Below are 19,864 nucleotides of genomic sequence, written 5' to 3' on the forward strand. Positions count from 1 at the left end.
TCCTTAGCTACACCATCCAACCCCCCAAATCCCACCTTTATAGAGAGTGCCGAAAACTCTCTAATTTTAATGTAGTCCACTTTAGCTCTATTCTATCCACCATTGACTGGTCTATCCTTAAACAAATCCCTCTCAGTGACACAGTTACTAGGTTCAATAGCATCTTCCTGAATACCCTGAACTCCCTTGCTCCCTCTAGGAAGGTTAGAATAAAACCCAATTATGCTCCCTAGCTCTCAAAAGAAACTTAAGTCCAATATGCTAAAAAGAGAGAGAGCTTGGAAAGCCTGGATCAAAACAAAGGAATTACCTCTGTTACATAATTATACACACCAAGCCTGGATCAAACAAAGGAATTACCTCTGCTACATAATTATAGACATCTCAGAAATCTTACAAAAAACAAACCAATAATGACAAAGTCCTTTTATAACTCTGCCCAATTCATTAACAAATCCGACCCTCGTAAGTTCTGGTATACTATAAAATTCTCTCTCCAGGCTGCCCCTCAACTCCCTGCCCCTACCCAAATATATCTCCTCGGGAAACTGCTACTCTTCTGAATAAACACTTTATGGAAACCATCCAACCGTAACACAACTTCTCTGCCTACTCCACCCAGTCCTTTTAACAAACAACTGTTCTCTTTAAATCCAGTTCCTACTTCCTACATCAGATCTCTTCTTCACAAACTCAAACCCTGCTCTCCCTCCACTGACAATCTACCTCCTACCTTCCTCAAAATTGCTGCTGACTCCATTGCCTATCTACTAATCCAATAGCTCTATTCAGGAATCCACTGTCCCTACCCTATGAAAATCCTTTTTCACCATTCCCCTGCATAAAGGTGGAAACTGTACAGACCCATCTAACTACCTACCTACCTATAGCTATTCCATCTCCCCTGTCTAAGATTCTCGAAAATTGTATCCACTCACAACTACCTCCTCCAGCATAACTTCCTTATTCCCACTCGGCATGGTTTCCGTCCCAACCACAGCACAACTACTTCCCTCTTATCCTTTACATAACCATTGCCGAGGCCATAGACAATAACAAACTCATATCATGTCTCTTCCTTGACCTTTCCAAAGCCTTTGATAAGTCTGCCACCCCATACTGCTGTCTAAACTTGCAGACCTCAATCTGTCTTCTTCCTCTCTTGCCTGGTTCTCCAGTTACTTATGATCTGTTAAATGGCTCTCTTCCATTTATACCTGTCCCAACCGGGATACCACAAGGTTCTATCCTGGGTCCCCTCCTATTTAATGTCTTTACCAGTGATTTCTATACTTCTTGTAAACAATCCTCCCTCATCCAATATGCAGACAACTTGACTCTCATTTCCATGTCAGACAATATCTCCAGTCTCCACACTCTTACTCAACAGGCCTTCCTATCCACTGAACAGTGGTTGTCCAGGAATCTACTCATTCTCAACCGTAAAAAGACCAAACTCTTATTTTTCCCCGATCTCGGTCTCACCTCAAATCCACCTTTACTGTTACTTCCTCTAATAACACTGTTATCCAACCTGAAGCTCACACTAAACTCCTTGGGTCATCATAGATGATGAACTGAAATTGAACTTGTGCATCCTCCAAAGCATAACAAAGACTCACCAAAAACTTGGTTTACTGTATCCCAACAAAAAATTTCTAACTAGAGATGCCAAACTCTCCCTTGCACAAGCTCTTCTCTCCTCCCTTCTATATGCACTGCCCCAGTATTTACCAATATCCAACCTACTACTTTAAACAAACTCCAATAAACTTAACCACAAGATAGCTAGATTTATCACAAACTCACCATACAATACACATCATTGCCTTGCTCGAAATACTCTCCACTGGTTAGAATTCCCCCATCTTCTACTGTTGTCACAACTTCAAATGTTGCACTTCATTCTTTACAAACCTTCATCCTGCCTGCTCTCTCTTCTTTCATCTCTATCTACACTCCTCCGCAGACTCTCCGTACCTCTAATCAGCAACTACTACAAATCTACGTACCCCAAAAAAAAAAAATAGCTGCCAAACTCCTATATAAACACATCGCCCAAGCCTGGAACAAACTCCCAAGAGACATTTGTTCCATCATTCACCCATCCCACTTAAACTCAAACTTCATCTACTCATCTCCAAAATATGTCCTTGTCAAGCCCCTGCTTAAGCTCCCCACAACCCTACTATATAACTTCAGTCCCTCCACATACAGCTAAGTTCTCCACTATTGTGGATACTTATTAAACTCTACAATCAATACTGTTGGATTTCACACTTTTTGTAAATATGTAAATATATTTTTAGTCTGTAAAAAAAAAAAAAAAATATGTCGTGTTTTTACATTTCTGCTTTGTCTGTCTAACGTATAACTGATTTTTATTTTTGACTCAAATGTTTTGATTCTCTGTAAACTTTTTTTTTTTTTTTTATATGGAGCTTTTTTCCTTGGGTCTCCACTGAAAATGGGCCACAAGCCCAGCTGGACCAACCTGGTTAACAAATGTTAAATAAATAAATAATGCTACCTGCAGTGTGACAATAAATCCCACATTCCTGCACATACAGCGTTAATACTACACACAGTGTGTCAGTGAATTTAACATTGCTGCATGCATACATTAACAATTCCTTTACAATGTTCAAATGAGTTCCACATACCTGCATGCATACAGTTTGAGAATTAATTCTTCATACCTGCATGCATACAGTGTTAATACTACCTAAAGTGTAAGAATGAATTCCACACACCTGCATACATACATTAATACTACCAGCAGTGTGAGAATGACTTCTACATACTGGTATATGTTGTTGTGTCTTTTGGCTTATCCCAGTTAGGGGTCGCCACAGTGGAACTCCGGTCCGCAAATGTTTGGTAGTGGATTTTTACGTGCCGAGTTACCAGCCCTGACGCACAACCTTTCACGCATGCCTCCACACAGAAGACGTGCTAACTGAGAATCGGACGGGACAACGTCTTGCTGTGAGGCAACAATGCTACCGCAGCACCACTACCGCGGGTACATACCTGTATATGTACAGTGTTAATATTGCTTACTGTGTGAGAATGGAGTCCGTATACCTGCATACATACAGAGTTAATACTACCTACAGTGTGAGAATGGAGTCTGTATACCTGCATACATACAGTGGTAATACTGTCCACATTGTGAGAATGGATTCTGCATATCTGCATACATACAGTGCTAATCCTAACTACAGTTTGAGAATGAATTCTACTTACCTGCATACTTTCCTCCAGTGTTAATGCCATTACTAGTATGACAACAAATGCACATTCCTGTATGTGTTACAGTGCTGTGCAGTGTGAGAGTAACTTCTGGACAGCTGTAAGTATAGTATTTAGGTAAGTTTTCTCATATAATGTGATAATGTAGTCTTATGCAATGATTCCTATTGTCTGGATATCTGTTTTGTACTGCTTCGCTTTGACTGGCATGAGACCGCTTCCCTATACCTTTATAAGCAGTTTTATATATATTGTTTTATGTTGTAGAACAAGAAGGAAGTGGGAGATTTATAATTACTCAAAGCATTATCTGCTTATGTTAATGATTTATCACTTTATTTTCCCTTTTTTTTGCAACAGGAACTTCATAAGTGCAATGTCACGTATGTTGGACTTTTGCCCATGACTCCTTTGCCCAGGGATTAGCTGGCATCATTGTTGCCTGGGGGGCTGGCCAGGGTTTCAAAACTAACTGATTGGTTTGGAGGTGGGGGTTAGGACAGGAATAGGACAAAACCACATGGTGATCACCCCATGGCGAAGACCATGAGGATAGCATTTGAGAGTCTAAATAGATCTGTTGATGTGACCACTTCCCAAGAGTCAAACTTGAGGAATCTGGGGTAAATGCAAATATAATGTCCACTGATATAGGCAATTAAATAGTGGCATCCCAGTAACACTGGCTGTCACAAGAAATGAACCAAGTGTTTTTTTGCAGGGGCCGGCACCCCACAGCCCCGTTACTAAAATGTACCATGTCCACAGTCTCAGACCCATGGAAAAAGTACAAACGGCACAAAGGACACACAGTTCCTGCACCCTATTTACAGCATTCCATTACTGAAAACAGTATATGTAAACTGCAGGTACAGTTCAGTAAAGTAAATAAATAAAATCCATATGGACTACGATACCTCACATTTAACACCTCAAAACACACCCAGCATCTGATATGCCACAGAGACTAAAAAAGTCTGCATTAACTATTACTGCATTATGATATTATATCAAATATTATCAGACTGTTTATAAAAATGCACCCAATTAAACAGCATGCACCTGCTGTCCTGTGAATATGATGTCAGCTGAGCATGCTCCTGTGAATATGGTGTCAGCTGAGCATGTTCCTGCTCTCCTGTGACCATGGTGTCAGCTGCTCTTATCCCAGAGAGTATGATACAGGGCCTGAGCTGTATCACTGTAGCTCCATTCCACAGGTTTGCAACTAAAGTCGTGATACTTGTAAGGCTTTCTTCTTTGAAAGTTGCTGGGGGGGGGGGTTAGGTGCAGCCAGCTACAGGTCAAGTTGGGTTATCATTCAGAGAACAGTGGATAAGGAGAAAAGCTGTAGATAGTAGCAGGAGGGAGCTAATTGAAAGTACATGGTAGTACAATGCTTCAGTTCAGGACATCCGTAGTCTGTGATTACTTTTTTTTTCCATTCTCACTAGATCTGTGCTGCAGTTGCTCCATATCGCTCTAATCCTGCACTTACTGTTTGAACTCTTCCCTCAGGTACTTCTTTTCCCTCCTTTTTGTTAGCATATTTTTTTTATCAACCATTGTAATTGTGGATGATAACAGGAGAGATACTTTAGCGCTATGCAGTTAAGACTTGTATGCATACAGAGGTTTATAAGTCAATGTAGAAAGGGATGATGATGAAACTGGGATGGAGTTTGAGAAGTAAAGAGAGAGTAGCATTTCAAATTCAGGTCCTTAAGGAGAATAATCACCAGAACCATACAGGATTTTACATTTATAAAATATAAGAAAGTATTCTAAGAACTAAGCCAACAAAGTAATGACGAAAGGAAAGTTTACCAACAGGGATGACTGCACGGAGGGCTATAAAAATAGACAAAAGGGGGATTGAATTTGCTGGAGACAGTTAGTTAATAAAGGAATCAAAGGCATTGTAAGAAAATAACTAGAAATGGAAAGTAATGTGGGATGAGGCCAAGCAAAAGTTTGGACTACAGGTTAGAGTCTACCTTCCCTACCAGAGATTGATAACAGAATGTAGTTAAAAAAGAAATGGATAGAGGAATCTCAAGTGAAAGACCAGCTGTGGTAGTGTTTTTGGCTGAGGCTAGAACAGAAGCTGCTGTTATAAAAGGGATAATTGGTAAGGTTTGTAAAATTTTCCACGATACCTACAAGAATCAATCAGAGGAGGTTACAAAAGATTGGAAAGAGAAACTAGCAAAACAATTTACAGTGGAACAATTGGAGGTCATATGCAACCAATTCCAGAATGTATAGGATCTTTGTCTGGAAGTGTTTACTTATGTATTTTATATACCAAGCAGATTTCCGAAATGTTTTCCTCAGAGTGCTTTGTCAGAAATGCCATTTTGTTGATTTTAGTCTTGCATTCTTTCTTTTTGTCTTCTTTGCAACTTTTAGCACCACCCCCACACACACTTCTGCAAGCAAGGACTCCTCTCACTCCAGCTAAAATCAAAGGAAACTGTATAACCATTAATCATCAAAAAATAGACTGCAGCCCCAGCTGTAACTCCGGGAACCCTGCTGTTGCCACTTAAGGGCAGTGTAGGTGCCTGCTTTTGTGGATACTGTTACACCTTGTTGAAATCTGTTACAGTCAGCTAGAGCGCATACACAGGGGCGACAGCTGCAAATCTTCCTCTTGGCACCCCACCCTTTTCAACCATTTCACAGTTGATACATTTTGCTTTACTTATCTGCTCTGTTATGTTAGGGTATGAGTCCCTCTCAATAGAGGTATATCCTTCAGTCCCTATCCCTTAATACTTCTTCAATAATTGAACACAAAGTGAAAGTGCAAAGTCTTGAGCTAATTTTATGTTTAGCTACATAGTGTGCAGCAGACACAGAGCAAAGGGGAATACAAATGTAAAAAAAAATAAATAAAAGTTGTCATTGCAGACTAGTAAGCAACATGCAACTTCTACCTGTGGTGTACTCTTACTGATTTGTTTTTCTTACCTACCCTACCTCCATTCCCACCCCCACTTTCATTTAATTTCTACTATCTACCCAAATACAAAACCCAATCCAGATTACCCTATCCCTGCTCCCCGACCTCACACAGCCCCGCCCTTTTCTCTTTACACTGTCTAATCAAATTATTGTTACTTCTTGCAACTCTGACTTGTACAATGACTATAACCTACCTCCTACCCCCTTTACTTTACTTCCTCATTTCGCTCACCTCCTACCAGTTACAACTGCACGACTTCCAACTTCCAACTACTATTACATTCCTCAGTCAACTAAAAGAATTGTCCTACACATGCTCTGTCTCACCATCTCTATTCAACATCTCCCCTACCCAACTTTACAAACAGTGTTAGCACACACACTCCTTACCACGCAAGCTAAAATACTTGTGTCACAATCACTACTAGTACCACTCCAAACCACCCCCGCTCCCAAACGCACTTCTGATTGATGGGGATATCTATCCCAATCCAGGTCCTGCTTCTCCTACAACTTCCTTACCCATTGCAATGGCAGTCAGTCTCAACAGTCTCCCTACCCCCAATCCAAAACATCTTAATAAATGCTCAATTAACATATAGAGCCTCCCGAACAAAACCACAGAACTACACTCCTGGATTACTTTCCATTCCCCACACATTCTTACCCTATCTGAAACATGGTTAAATCCCCCCCCCCCCCCATTACAATATCTACCAGCAAGACAGAATGGTTAGGAAATGTGGTGGTGTCGTCTCCATTATGTACTCGAACACCTATCTCCCCTACCTATAACCCATCCAAATTTCCACCCCGCCAAACTACTTATCCTAAACTGTCACCTTAACCTAGAAAAGAAATTTGCCTTGGCTGTTATCTATATACTACCAGGTAATAACATTCCCATCCTTGAATCCATACTCTCATGGCTGTCACTCAGTATCCGCTATGAAACCATCCTGTTAGGAGCAGTTAACATTGACTGGCTAAAACTATCTCTACAACCAGCCCATGTCTCACCATCAACCTACATGGCTTTCATCAGCTATTTACTACACCTGCTAGATTCAATAAAAACAATAATAGTAGCTCCACTCTTGACTGGATCCTAACAATTGACCATAACCTGTATCAAAACCCTACTACCCTACCAGACTCCCTTAGTGACCACCTTCCTATCTGAGTTCTTAGGCATACTGTTCAGATACCTAAATACCATCTCTATAAAGATTGTCACAATCTCTCCACTTAAGTGAGACCTTTAATCACATGCTAAACTCTATAGACTGGTCAATTCTGAAACACATCCCTCTAAATGATGCTGTCCTTCATTTCACTCACACTTTTCTCTCCATCCCTGACTCTCTACCACCTGTCAGAAAAGTAAGAATCAAAACAACCCACACCCCCTGGCTCTCAAAAGATGCACTCACTCTTAAGGACAGAACCCACAGGGGTTAGAGTTGCTGGCCTTTGTGTCAGACTCGAAGCGGTCACAAGTGGGTGTCCCACAGATTTCGGTCCTTGGCCCCTATTGTTTGGCATATGCAACCAATTCCAGAATGTATAGGATCTTTGTCTGGAAGTGTTTACTTATGTATTTTATATACCAAGCAGATTTCCGAAATGTTTTCCTCAGAGTGCTTTGTCAGAATTGTCATTTTTGTTGATTTAGTCTTATATTCTTTCTTTTTGTCTTCTTTGCAACGTTTAGCACCATCTCCCCCCCCCACTTCTGCGAGCAAGGACTCCTCTCACTCCAGCTAAAAATCAAAGGAAACTCTATAACCAATAATCATCAAAATATAGACTGCAGCCCCAGCTGTAACTCCGGGAACCCTACTGCTGCCACTTAAGGGCAGTGTAGGTGCCTGCTTTTGTGGATACTGTTACACCTTGTTGAAATCTGTTACAGTCAGCTAGAGCACATACCCAGGGGCGACCGCTGCAAATCTTCCTCTTAGCACCCCACCCTTTTCAACCATTTCACAGTTGATAATTTTGCTTTACTTTTCTGTTATGTTAGGGTATTGATTCCCTCTCAGTAGAGGTATATCCTTCAGTCCCTACCCCTCAATACTTCTTCACTAATTGAACACCAAGTGAAAGTGCAAAGTCTTGAGCTAATTTTATGTTTAGCTACATAGTGTGCAGCCAACACAGAGCAAAGGGGAATACAAATGTAAAAAAAAAAATAAAAGCTGTCATTGCAGACTAGTAAGCAACATACAACTTCTACCTGTGGTGTACTCTTACTGATTTATTTTCTTACCTACCCTACCTCCATTCCCACCCCACTTTCATTTAATTTCTACTATCTACCCAAATACAAAACCCAATCCAGATTACCCTATCCCATCTCCCCGACCTCACACAGCCCCGCCCTTTTCTCTTTACACTGTCTAATCGATTACTGTTACTACTTGCAACTCTGACTTGTACAATGACTATAACCTACCTCCTACCCCCTTTACTTTACTTCCTCATTTCACTCACCTCCTACCAGTTACAACTGCACGACTTTCAACCTCCAACTACTATTACATTCCTCAGTCATCTAAAAGAATTGTCCTACACATGCTCTGTCTCACCATCTCTATTCAACATCTCCCCTACCCAACTTCACAAACACAGTCTTAGCACACACTCCCTTACCACCCAAGCTAAAATACTTGTGTCACAATCACTACTAGTACCACTCCAAACCACCCCTGCTCCCAAAAGCACTTCTGATTGATGGTGATATCCATCCCAATCCAGGTCCTGCTTCTCCTACAACTTCCTTACCCTTTCCAATGGCAATCAGTCTCAACAGTCTCCCTACCCCCAATCCAAAGCATCTTAATATATGCTCAATTAACATATAGAGCCTCCCGAACAAAACCACAGAACTACACTCCTGGATTACTTTCCATTCCCCACACATCCTTACCCTATCTGAAACATGGTTAACCCCCCCCCATTACAATATCTACCAGCAAGACAGAATGGTTAGGAAAGGTGGTGGTGTCGTCTCCATTATGTACTCCGAACACCTATCTCCCCTACCTATAACCCATCCAAATTTCCACCCCGCCAAACTACTTATCCTAAACTGTCACCTTAACCTAGAAAAGAAATTTGCCTTGGCTGTTATCTATATACTACCAGGTAATAACATTCCCATCCTTGAATCCATACTCTCATGGCTGTCGCTCAGTATCAGCTATGAAACCATCCTGTTAGGAGCAGTTAACATCGACTGGCTAAAACTATCTACAACCAGCCCATGTCTCACCATCAACATACATGGCTTTCATCAGCTATTTACTACATCTGCTAGATTCAGTAAAAACAGTAATAGTAGCTCCACTCTTGACTGGATCCTAACAACTGACCATAACCTGTATCAAAACCGTACTACCCTACCAGACTCCCTTAGTGACCACCTTCCTATCTGAGTTCTTAGGCATACTGTTCATATACCTAAATACCATCTCTATAAAGATTGTCACAATCTCTCCACTTTTAACAGTGAGCCATTTAATCACATGCAAAACTCTATAGATTGGTCAATTCTGAAACACATCCCTCTAAATGATGCTGTCCTTCATTTCCATCACACTTTTCTCTCCATCCCTGACTCTCTACCACCTGTTAGAAAAGTAAGAATCAAAACAACCCACACCCCCTGCCTCTCAAAAGATACACTCACTCTTAAGAAAAAAAGACCACCTGGAAACAATGGAATAAAACTAAATCACCTTCTCTTCTCTAGACCTTTAAACAGCTACATAAAAAAAAACACATCACTACAGATAAGGAAACATTCTACTCCAATGCCCAACTCACCCATAAGTCTAACCCCAAAGAATTGTAGCACTCTGTTAATAAGATCTTACACCCAGGCAACCCCTCTACCCCCAACAACCCCCCCCCACTGAACCTGCCATGCTTCTAAAATCATACTATATTGATTCTATTCACAAACTCGCCCACGATGGTCAGAACAATAAATACACTCCACATTTCACCAATACTCCCTCTTTCACATTAGTCCCCATCCTGACATCTTACATCAAATCTCTCCTGCTTAAGCTGAATCCTTGTTTCCCCTCTTCTGACAACCTTTCCCCTCTCTTTCATAAGCTAGCCATTCACTCAATAGCTTACCCTGTCTCTATACTGATCAGTAGATGTATTCAAAATTCCACCATCCCAGATATATGGAAATAATTCTTTGTCACTCCATTACACAAGGGAGGCAACAGCAATGAACCATCCAACTACAGCCCTATTGCTCTGTCCACGATAAACTCCTTGAAAAATCCATTCACAGACAGCTTAAGTACTTTCTAGGTAATATTGACCAACTTTAAGTACACCAAATAAACTTAAGTGCTTTTCGTACGCACAATGTACAAACTTCTTCAGAGAACCAAGCAAGTGAAAACACACCATTAATATAACTTTCTCAAGGTCACCTGGTATTACGCCCCTTGCTCAATTCAGATTAAAAGGTACAGCATCAAAAAATCACATTTTAAAACAAACAGTTAAAAAAAATTATTACATATATGTCTCTAGGTTTTAATATATCCTATACATTCAAGAATTCTAGTAGTAGGAAAAAATTCAAGTAGTAGAAAAAAACAGAATCATTATGTTAACAATAATAAACTTTCCCTAAGCGTTAATGAAGAAATATAGAAAACCTTTCAATGTATTTATATATATATATATAATATATATATATATATATATATATATATATATATATATATATATATATATATATGACTCGTAGTGAATAAAAAATATATATTATTATTATTATTATTAAAAATATTATTAATAGATAATCCTATAATTAACCTATAATAAATCATACATTATAAATTCTATAGAATTATCAATTATAATCAATTATGTTAAAATATTACCTAATCTAATAAAAACTTCTATATAAATGTTTTCATCTCATAAGATAAAATAGATAAACATACTATAAAAGTAATAGAGAACCAGCAAATGGAAATAGTTGAAGGAGACTGTTTGCCTACTTATCATGTTATTAAGAATACAGAAGGAGATTTTTCAATATATAATTACTCTTCTATGTTTGTACCAACAGAATTGGCAAATTTACTAGCCAAGGGTCTTACCTTTGAACAACATGAATGTTACCAATTGTATTGTGGACTTAAAATTGTACATTCGTAAATTAAATTTGGCAATGCTTTTGGGGAACACTTTCCTTAGTAGCAAGGGGGAGCATAGAGTTCCTAGCACTTTTAATCCACCTTTACACAATAATTTATTATTGTATGAGAAAATATGTGAATTGGATCTAAGAAATTTCCACTACATAAGAAATAACAATGATAGGAAGAATAACCTAAATATGGATGAAACAGATTGGTTAAACTATTTACATAATTCGAATGTCCGAATTATGAAATCGGATAAGGGTGGGGGCCTGGTCTTTATGGACCAGGTTGACTATATTAACAAAATGGTATCTATGTTATAAACGGATTCTTACGAACAAATCTCACTTAATGAATACAACCAAGCTATCCAAAGAGTTAAAGGCTATATTAATGATTTATTTATAGAGGGGAAGATTGATTCTGATGTGCTTAATTATTTAATTATGCCCTCGCCCATTGTGCCTATTCTTTTCGGAATACCAAAAATCCATAAGGACCTGATAGACCCTCCCTTTAGACCAATTGTGAGTGGAAGGAATAGTGTAACCTATGCCTGTGCTAAAATGGTAGACAAACTCCTTAATAAATATGTTAACCTTGAACCCACTATTTGTAAGGATTCATGGTCATTTTTGCTGAAAATTAATGAGTTCCCTTTTAATGAAAAAGTTAATTTATTGATTATAGATGTTAGGGACCTCTATACCTCGATTCCGCAGGATTTAGGCATCGAATGGGTTTCATTGAATCTTAGAAGATTGAATGCTCCACCTCCTGAGATTTGGCTTATAGAGGAATTATTGACTATAGTTTTTGCCCATAATTTTATTGTGTTTAATGATAAATTTTATCATCAAAAGAGAGGGGTAGCAATGGGCTCTCCTTGCGGATCGAGCTTTGCTAATTTGGTCATGAGTTCTTGAGAAAAAGAATATGTACTCGCTGAAACAGAGCTTACTTTTAAAATAAAATTTTATACTAGATACCTGGACGATATTTTCATCCTATTGGAAGGAGATATCGAACAAGCAGTACAACTTATTGAATATTTTAATTCGACCACCCAATTCCTTGAATTTACGTTTAATTATGATGCAAAAGAAATAGCATACCTTGATGTTTTTCTTACAAAGAACTTGAGTTTTGGAAGGTTTGAATCAAAAATTTTTAGGAAGGCTTCTTATTCTAACACTGTTTTGCACCTTACCAGTGCTCATCCCATATATCAAAAGAAATCAGTGGTGAAAAGTCAGGCTGTTAGAGCAGCAAGAATGATTAGTAACATCGAAGACTTCTTGGATGAATGTAGGAATTTAAAAGATATGTTCCTTAATAGAGCCTATCCACATGAATTTATAGACATATATTGGAGGAGGTTAAAATGAAGAGAAATAATGTTTTTTATAAACCACTATTAGTGAAAGTTATCACTTCTAACACCACCCCCACCATAAGCCCTGTTTCAGATTCATTATACCAGATGGATGAGAGAGACCTGTCTTTACCCTTTGAATATAGTCTTACCCTCACTTATTGCTCCAATTTTACCTCATTAAAGAATATTTTTCTAAAAAATTGGAGCATTTTGAAGGAAAATAAGGATGTAATATCTAGGGTAGGCATCTCGCCAAAAATTACAGTTAGGCATGATATGAATTTTAAACAACTTTTAGATGGTATTAATAATAGACCTAACTTTATTTATGGGCAAAAGAAAATGACTACTTGTGGCAACTGTCCCTATTGTAAGCTAATAATTATAGGAAATTCTATCAATATTCAAGAACTTGTGTTAAAAAGTAAATTTAAAACCAATTGCAACTCTAAGATGGTTGTGTATGTGGCCAAGTGTCAGTTATGCCCATGTTTTTACGTGGGTAAAACCATTCGACGGCTTAGGGATAGGATATACGAGCATACCTATAATATTAGAAAAGGATCCCTTGATAATGCCCTGGCTAGGCATGTTTCTGAATGTCCCACACATAATTTCAAGTTCTGGATAGTAGATCAATTGCTACCCAACATTAGAGGTGGCCCCATTGAATTGCAGTTAGAGCGCCTGGAACTATTATGGCAAATTAAATTGTGTTCCTATTGTTTGCCAGGCCTAAACGACGTTTGTTCTATTATGCCTATTCTAAAATTACGAAGTTTAACTAGGTAGTTAATTTTTGGATGTTATGGGATCTAAACTGCCATCCCTTTTCTTTATGAGTACCTAAACTTTTATAGTATTTATCTATTTTATCTTATGAGATGAAAACATTTATATAGAAGTTTTTATTAGATTAGGTAATATTTTAACATAATTGATTATAATTGATAATTCTATAGAATTTATAATGTATGATTTATTATAGGTTAATTTATTATAGGATTATCTATTAATATTTTTAATAATAATATATATTTTTTATTCACTACGAGTCTTTTATATATATATATATATATATATATATATATATATATATATATATATATATATAAATATATTGCAAGGTTTTTTATATTTCTTCATTAACGCTTAGGGAGAGTTTATTGTTGACATAATGATTCTGGTTTTTTCTGCTACTTGAATTTTTTCCTACTACTAGAATTTTTGAATGTATATGATATATTAAAACCTAGAGACATATATGTAATAATTTTTTTAACTGTTTGTTTTAAAATGTGATTTTTTGATGCTGTACCTTTTAATCTGAATTGAGCAAGGGGCGTAATACCAGCTGACCTTGAGAAAGTTATATTAATGGTGTTTTTTCACTTGCTTGGTTCTCTGAAGAAGTTCGTACATTGTGCGTACGAAAAGCGCTTAAGTTTATTTGGTGTACTTAAAGTTGGTCAATAAATACCTTCCTACGGACTTTCTGGGCTGCCTTTTGTTTTTTACCAGCCTAGTTTTTGTTCTTTTGGTAGCAGTACTTTCTAGGTAATAGTATTAAGAAAATACACCAAAAGCTCTGACTGCTGTATCGACAGCCATTATCTCACTCCCTTATCCAAACATATACTCTCCATTTCCTACCTGTGGAGCACCTCTTCTCACCAACCTTCAGTCCTCCCTAAAGACAAAACTGTCCTCCTGCTACAATAAAATCTCTGTTTGCTACCGGGACCAAATCCTCCTCCCACCACTGCGATGCACTCCACTCCTTGACCTGGCTGGAACTACCCCACTGTCTCTCTTACATTCAACTGTTAACTGCTCACAAACTCCTCTTCAAACCCTCTTAACTGTCCTTTCCTCTCCTCCATATTCACCTTGTATCATCCTGACAGATTACTTGGGTCCAGTAACCAGAACCTCCGTAAAGTGTGCAAACCCTTGCACACACCTGGGAAACTTCTCCTGTCTTTCTCCCTCTCTCGCCTATGAACTCACATCCCCCCACATTCAAATCACCCAAAACCACTCCGCCTTCAAGACCATGCTCTATTCCCATCTCTCTTCTCACTGGGAATGCTCATGCTCTCACCCTACCTGACTCCCTCTAATCCATTTCTGCTCCCCCATCCTTTTTCTTTTTTCCTTTCTCAAAACTAAAACCTACTGCCTCCCTTCATTTCTTGTCTACTCCCTCTCCCTTTTGTTTTCCCTCTCTCATAACTCAACCTATTTCACCTCTCACTGTCCTCCTTTAATTCTTCCTACCTCTCACCTCATGAAGCTATGAGTGCATATATGCCTGCAAACCAAACTATACTTATGTACTCCAAAACACCTATGTTTTAATTTCTTTCAATGCTTTGCTGCATTACCTACTCAAAGGTTATTTTTCTGATTTCTTTATGGCTGTGTTTTAACAGTTTTGAAAATGTTATTGTACTTATACTTACATTTCCTTGCTCAAATATTTTTATTCTGTCTTCTGTATTACTGTGTTTTAGTAAATTTGTGAGTTATATTGTACTTGTTAACTTTGACTTAGCTTTGTAATAATTGCATGTGGAGATTTTCTCCCCGGGCCTCCATTGAAAATGGGCTCATTTTCAGCCCAATGGAGTTTCCCGGTTAACAAATTGCAAACAAATTAATTTAAAATAATAACCTCCTAACCCCTACATAACATTTCATACCCCATTATAATACATCTAATGCCCTACTGTCCTTTACTCAAACTGTTGCCGAAGTCATGGGCAAAAATTTACTGGTTTCTTGACTCTTTCTTGACCTTTCTAAAGCATTCGATACTGTATCGCACTCTAAATTTCTCGATTAACTATCACAACTCAGTTTATCTCCTTCTACTATTAAATGGTTCACTAGCTATCTCACCACTAATAGACAGCAATCAGTATGATGGCAGGCCACCTGCTCCCCTTACTTACCAATCCAAACTGGGGGTGCCTCAAGGCTTGATTCTTGGCCCTTTACTCTCTCTCATATTTTCACAAACCAACTGCATACTTCCTGTACAGCATCCTCCCTGATACAGTATGTGTACAATTCTACCCTTATTACCTGTTCTGACAGTTTCTCTAACCTCGTACTGAACAGCATAGCTTCCTATCTGTAGGAAAAATGGCAAACCGAAAACCAACTAATTCTAAATCCCCAAAAAAACAAAGCTACTACTGTTTTTTCCCCAAAACACTCTTGAACCTCAAATCAGCCTTCACCATTTCTTCTACCAACAATATCATCATACAGCCTGACCCACATACGAAATCTCTTGGTGGTGTTATCGATGACCAATTAAAATTTGATACCCATATTCATCACTGTATTAAAAATACCAATCAAAAACTCAACCTACTCTATAGACATAAAAAATACCTAGCCCCTAACTAGCTCAGGCCTTCCTCCTTCTATGTCTACTTTATGCCTCCCCCATCTTTTCACATCTACAGTCTACCCTTTTGGCTAAACTCTGTCAAGTCATACTACAGTGTTGCAAGATTTGCTAGTAACCAACTCTATAAATCTCATCACTGCCATGCACTGAAACAACTCTAGTGGCTTGACTTCCCCCAGCACCTGCTTCACTCATGGCTGAAATGACTCATAGTCTGCTCTTAAAACCCATTTCCTGTCCTGCCCTATCCTCGCTAATATCACATTATACCCCTCCCAGAACTCTGCAGCTCTGACCAGCTCCTTCTGGACACCTATAAACCAAACAAAACATTGGTAAACTTTTTAACAAATTATATAGTTTTTCCTGTGCATGGAACAAACTACCCCTTAACATCCAAATAATTTCTAACATAAATCTCTTTAATTACAAACTTAAAACCTTTCTGCTAAATGTCAATACCTGTCACTGCAATGATTCCACTTAAACCCCACTTTACTACCTCCCACCTACTGCAAGTGTTTTATCTCTTTCTCATTTTGTTTTAAAAAAAATCTAACTTTTGTACTGCATGTTATGCACGTTATTGTAATGTTTATGTAAACTTCATTCTCAGGCCTTTTGTGAATTTCTAATATTCTGCTGTGAAGCACATTGTTGTATTCTTTGCAAACAACTTCATTGTCAGATGTTTTATTTATGTAACTCTGTAATAACTGTCTGGAGCTTTTCTCCTCAGGTCTCCACTGAAAATGGGCCCCTGGCTCATTTGGACTAACCTGGCTCACAGATGACTAATAAATAAAATGTTGAGGGAGCAAACTGTCGCAACTAAAGAACTGATTCTTCTTAGATGGGACACAGGATCCTAATTGCATAGACATAAAAAGTCCTTACTAAGTTTAATGTTATTGGCTGCCAAAAAAAATTACTAGAAAATCAAAATCTAAACCATCTGTAATAGGGAAGGAGCAAAGTACTCAGAAATACATTGTATTTGTAGGAACAATGCACACAATAATGTTCAGAAGGAATAAGGTTTAAGGGAATGATGTTGGAGTGAATGATGATTGTTTAAAAAAAAAATTTGTACTTAACATAACATTCCATCTGTGCTGTCCTTTTTCATTCCTCCTCGAGTGAAGAGTTCAGATCCGAGACGTCCGATCTGACTCAGCCACTATAAAATCTTGTGGCAACTTAGGACTCTCGGGCTTCTTCCTTACCCACAATGCCCCATCCCCCATTACCTCGGATCTTGTTTGCAAGTTATAAAAGAAAGACATATTCTTATAACTTTTATATATCGGATAAAGAGGGAGACAACAAGTCAATGCAACATCTGGAACTGGTAGTGCTCATAAGGTATAACAAATTTGGTAGATCTGCTTGGTTTTCTAAAATAAACCTAAAAAGGGTTGGGGCTGGTGGGTGGGGAGTCTAGGAGGAATTAAAATGGACAGCACAGATGGAACATTATGGTAACTACATAACTTCTTTATCTGATGTTGATGATTATCTTCGACTGATGGGACAGAGGTGTTTGCCTTACAAACACAAGGTGGCAGGTTTGAGTCTCACAAGGGATAATTGGTAGGCTTAAAATGGCCCACAAGGGCAGTTAGTCTAGTACTAATCTATGAATCTATGAAACTTTTGAAAGATTGTCCATTTTATGCTTAGTCAAGCATAGTTCTTGGATAGAGGGAGGCTTCTTTGTTCACCAGTGGCAGTGGGGAGCTTGGAGCAGCCTATCTGTCCCTGGAGGAGTGTTCCCAGCACAGGAATCTGGTAGTCTGTTGGCTGTTTTGGGCCAATTTCTAGCTCTTTCAAGTCCGCCTGTATAAAACCCGCTGTAGAGCGGCTTTGCGTGATTTTGTGCATAGCGCGGCATCGAGCAGCGCCACTTATTTGGGTTTGAGCCTTGGAACTGATTTAGTTCTCATAATATTTAATTATTTAATAATTGTTTATACATATACATATATTTATATAGGGTAGTAAAATAGGAGTTTTTTATTCCATATTCATATACTTGTGTATTACATTTAGATTCATTAGTTATTTATATTATATATATATTCACATACACATTTATTATATATTTTTAGGTTTATGTCTATCAATAAGGGTAGGATGGAAATTTCTTTTGTTGTTTTTTTGTGTAATTCATCTTTTATATATGTATTCATACATATTTTTATTTTTATATTTATGTTTACATTTATATGTGATTTTGTTTGTTGTAATGTACCTTTTTTAGGGTAATTATTAATTCAGGAATCCTTAATTGGTTAATTGGTTTCAGAGAATGTATATAAGATTATGCTGGGTGTAACTAAATTGTAAGACTCTGATGATACCAGGTTTTCTGGTGAAAGCGCTCAGTCATTGTATTTGTGGATTTGTGGATTAAACTGCTTGCTGCAACTGTTCGTGGTCTTAGCCTTATTGTCACCTTTATCCTGTGGTGGACCTGCTTGTGTTTATATTTGTCGTGGATTCCTGCATTTGGAGTCTTTTTATTTTCGTTTAGTTCTCATAATAAACACCCTATTCCTACGCTAAAGCCTAGCACTTGCTCACTAAAGCAATTATATAAGTCAGCACTAAAAAATTAAAAGCACTACACCCTCACAAACTCCCCTTGAGTAACTTGTTCCCCATTGGCCCTTTTTTTCAATTATAAAGGAATTCCCAATACTATTCTAGCATGTCCAAAGGTCAGTTGTCAATCTCCTCTCCAGTCCAGCTGGTGAACCTGGGAATCTTGAGGCAATGTTGCAACTGCCTAATGTACACAGACAACCCTCTCCTCCTCCCAACAAATTCCAACACGTGAGAGATGCAACCATATAGCCAAACTGGAGGCTAAGCTCTCTCAACTCAGTACTGGCATAACCAGTCAGGAGGAGAAGGAAACCACACTCACTACAATTCCAGTCTCACATAGACCTACCACGACAGCAAACCAAACACATAAACACACAAAAACATACTTGGAGGCTCTAAATAAAAATCTGCCTAAGCAGCAGAGACCTTCAAAGCAGACACCCAAGCAACCGCTACCCCAAAACAAAACACGTGCAACACATAGCTCACAAAGCCAGTGTGCCGAACAGTCACAGCCCTTAAGGCTAAACAACACACCTGATACACTTGTAATAGGTGACTCTATCATCAGGCACACTGACGTCCCACTCACCAGGCTGAACAAGGAGAAGGTCACGGTGAGCTGCCTGTCGGGCGCTAGGATCCGCCACATAACACAAGCACTCAGGTCACTCCAAGGCAAGTACAAATATGACTCAGTCATTGTCCATGCTGGTGTGAATGACCTGAGACGTACCTCCCTGGAATACATGAAAAGAGACATAGAGGAGCTCTCTGAGCATGTAGCCAAGGCTGGTATGACCCTGACCTTGAGTAGCATCTTACCCTCACCAAGAATGATGCCACAGTATGAAGACAAGATTATCAATTTCAACAATTGGCTTAAGTATTGGTGTCATTCAAAGGGGATCCAATGCCTGCCAGCCTGGGATGACATGCTCGACAAGCCACGATGCTTCGCTAGGGACGGCTTGCACCTGTCACCCTGGGCTTTCGGATATTGGCAAAGGCTCTTGCTACCCCCATAGTGCCTTT

The 19,864-nt window shown here is 38.6% G+C and overlaps 1 protein-coding gene across 2 annotated transcripts in view; it reads left to right on the forward strand.

The window, feature by feature from the left end:
• POP5 (POP5 homolog, ribonuclease P/MRP subunit) overlaps positions 1-19,864 on the forward strand; it is an 80,613-nt gene that overhangs the window by 25,931 nt on the left and 34,818 nt on the right. The window contains exon 1 of one of the 2 annotated variants that reach the window (XM_044068875.1): positions 4,731-4,773. The exons of the other annotated variant lie outside the window; for it this stretch is intronic. The gene's annotated coding sequence lies outside the window, so the exon portion shown is untranslated. Of the gene's footprint in view, positions 1-4,730; positions 4,774-19,864 lie in introns of those variants that run through there. 2 annotated transcript variants of the gene reach the window in all.

This window comes from Protopterus annectens, chromosome 4.part0, assembly GCF_019279795.1.
Source record: "Protopterus annectens isolate FY-2018-M chromosome 4.part0, PAN1.0, whole genome shotgun sequence".
Lineage (NCBI taxonomy): Eukaryota > Metazoa > Chordata > Ceratodontiformes > Protopteridae > Protopterus > Protopterus annectens.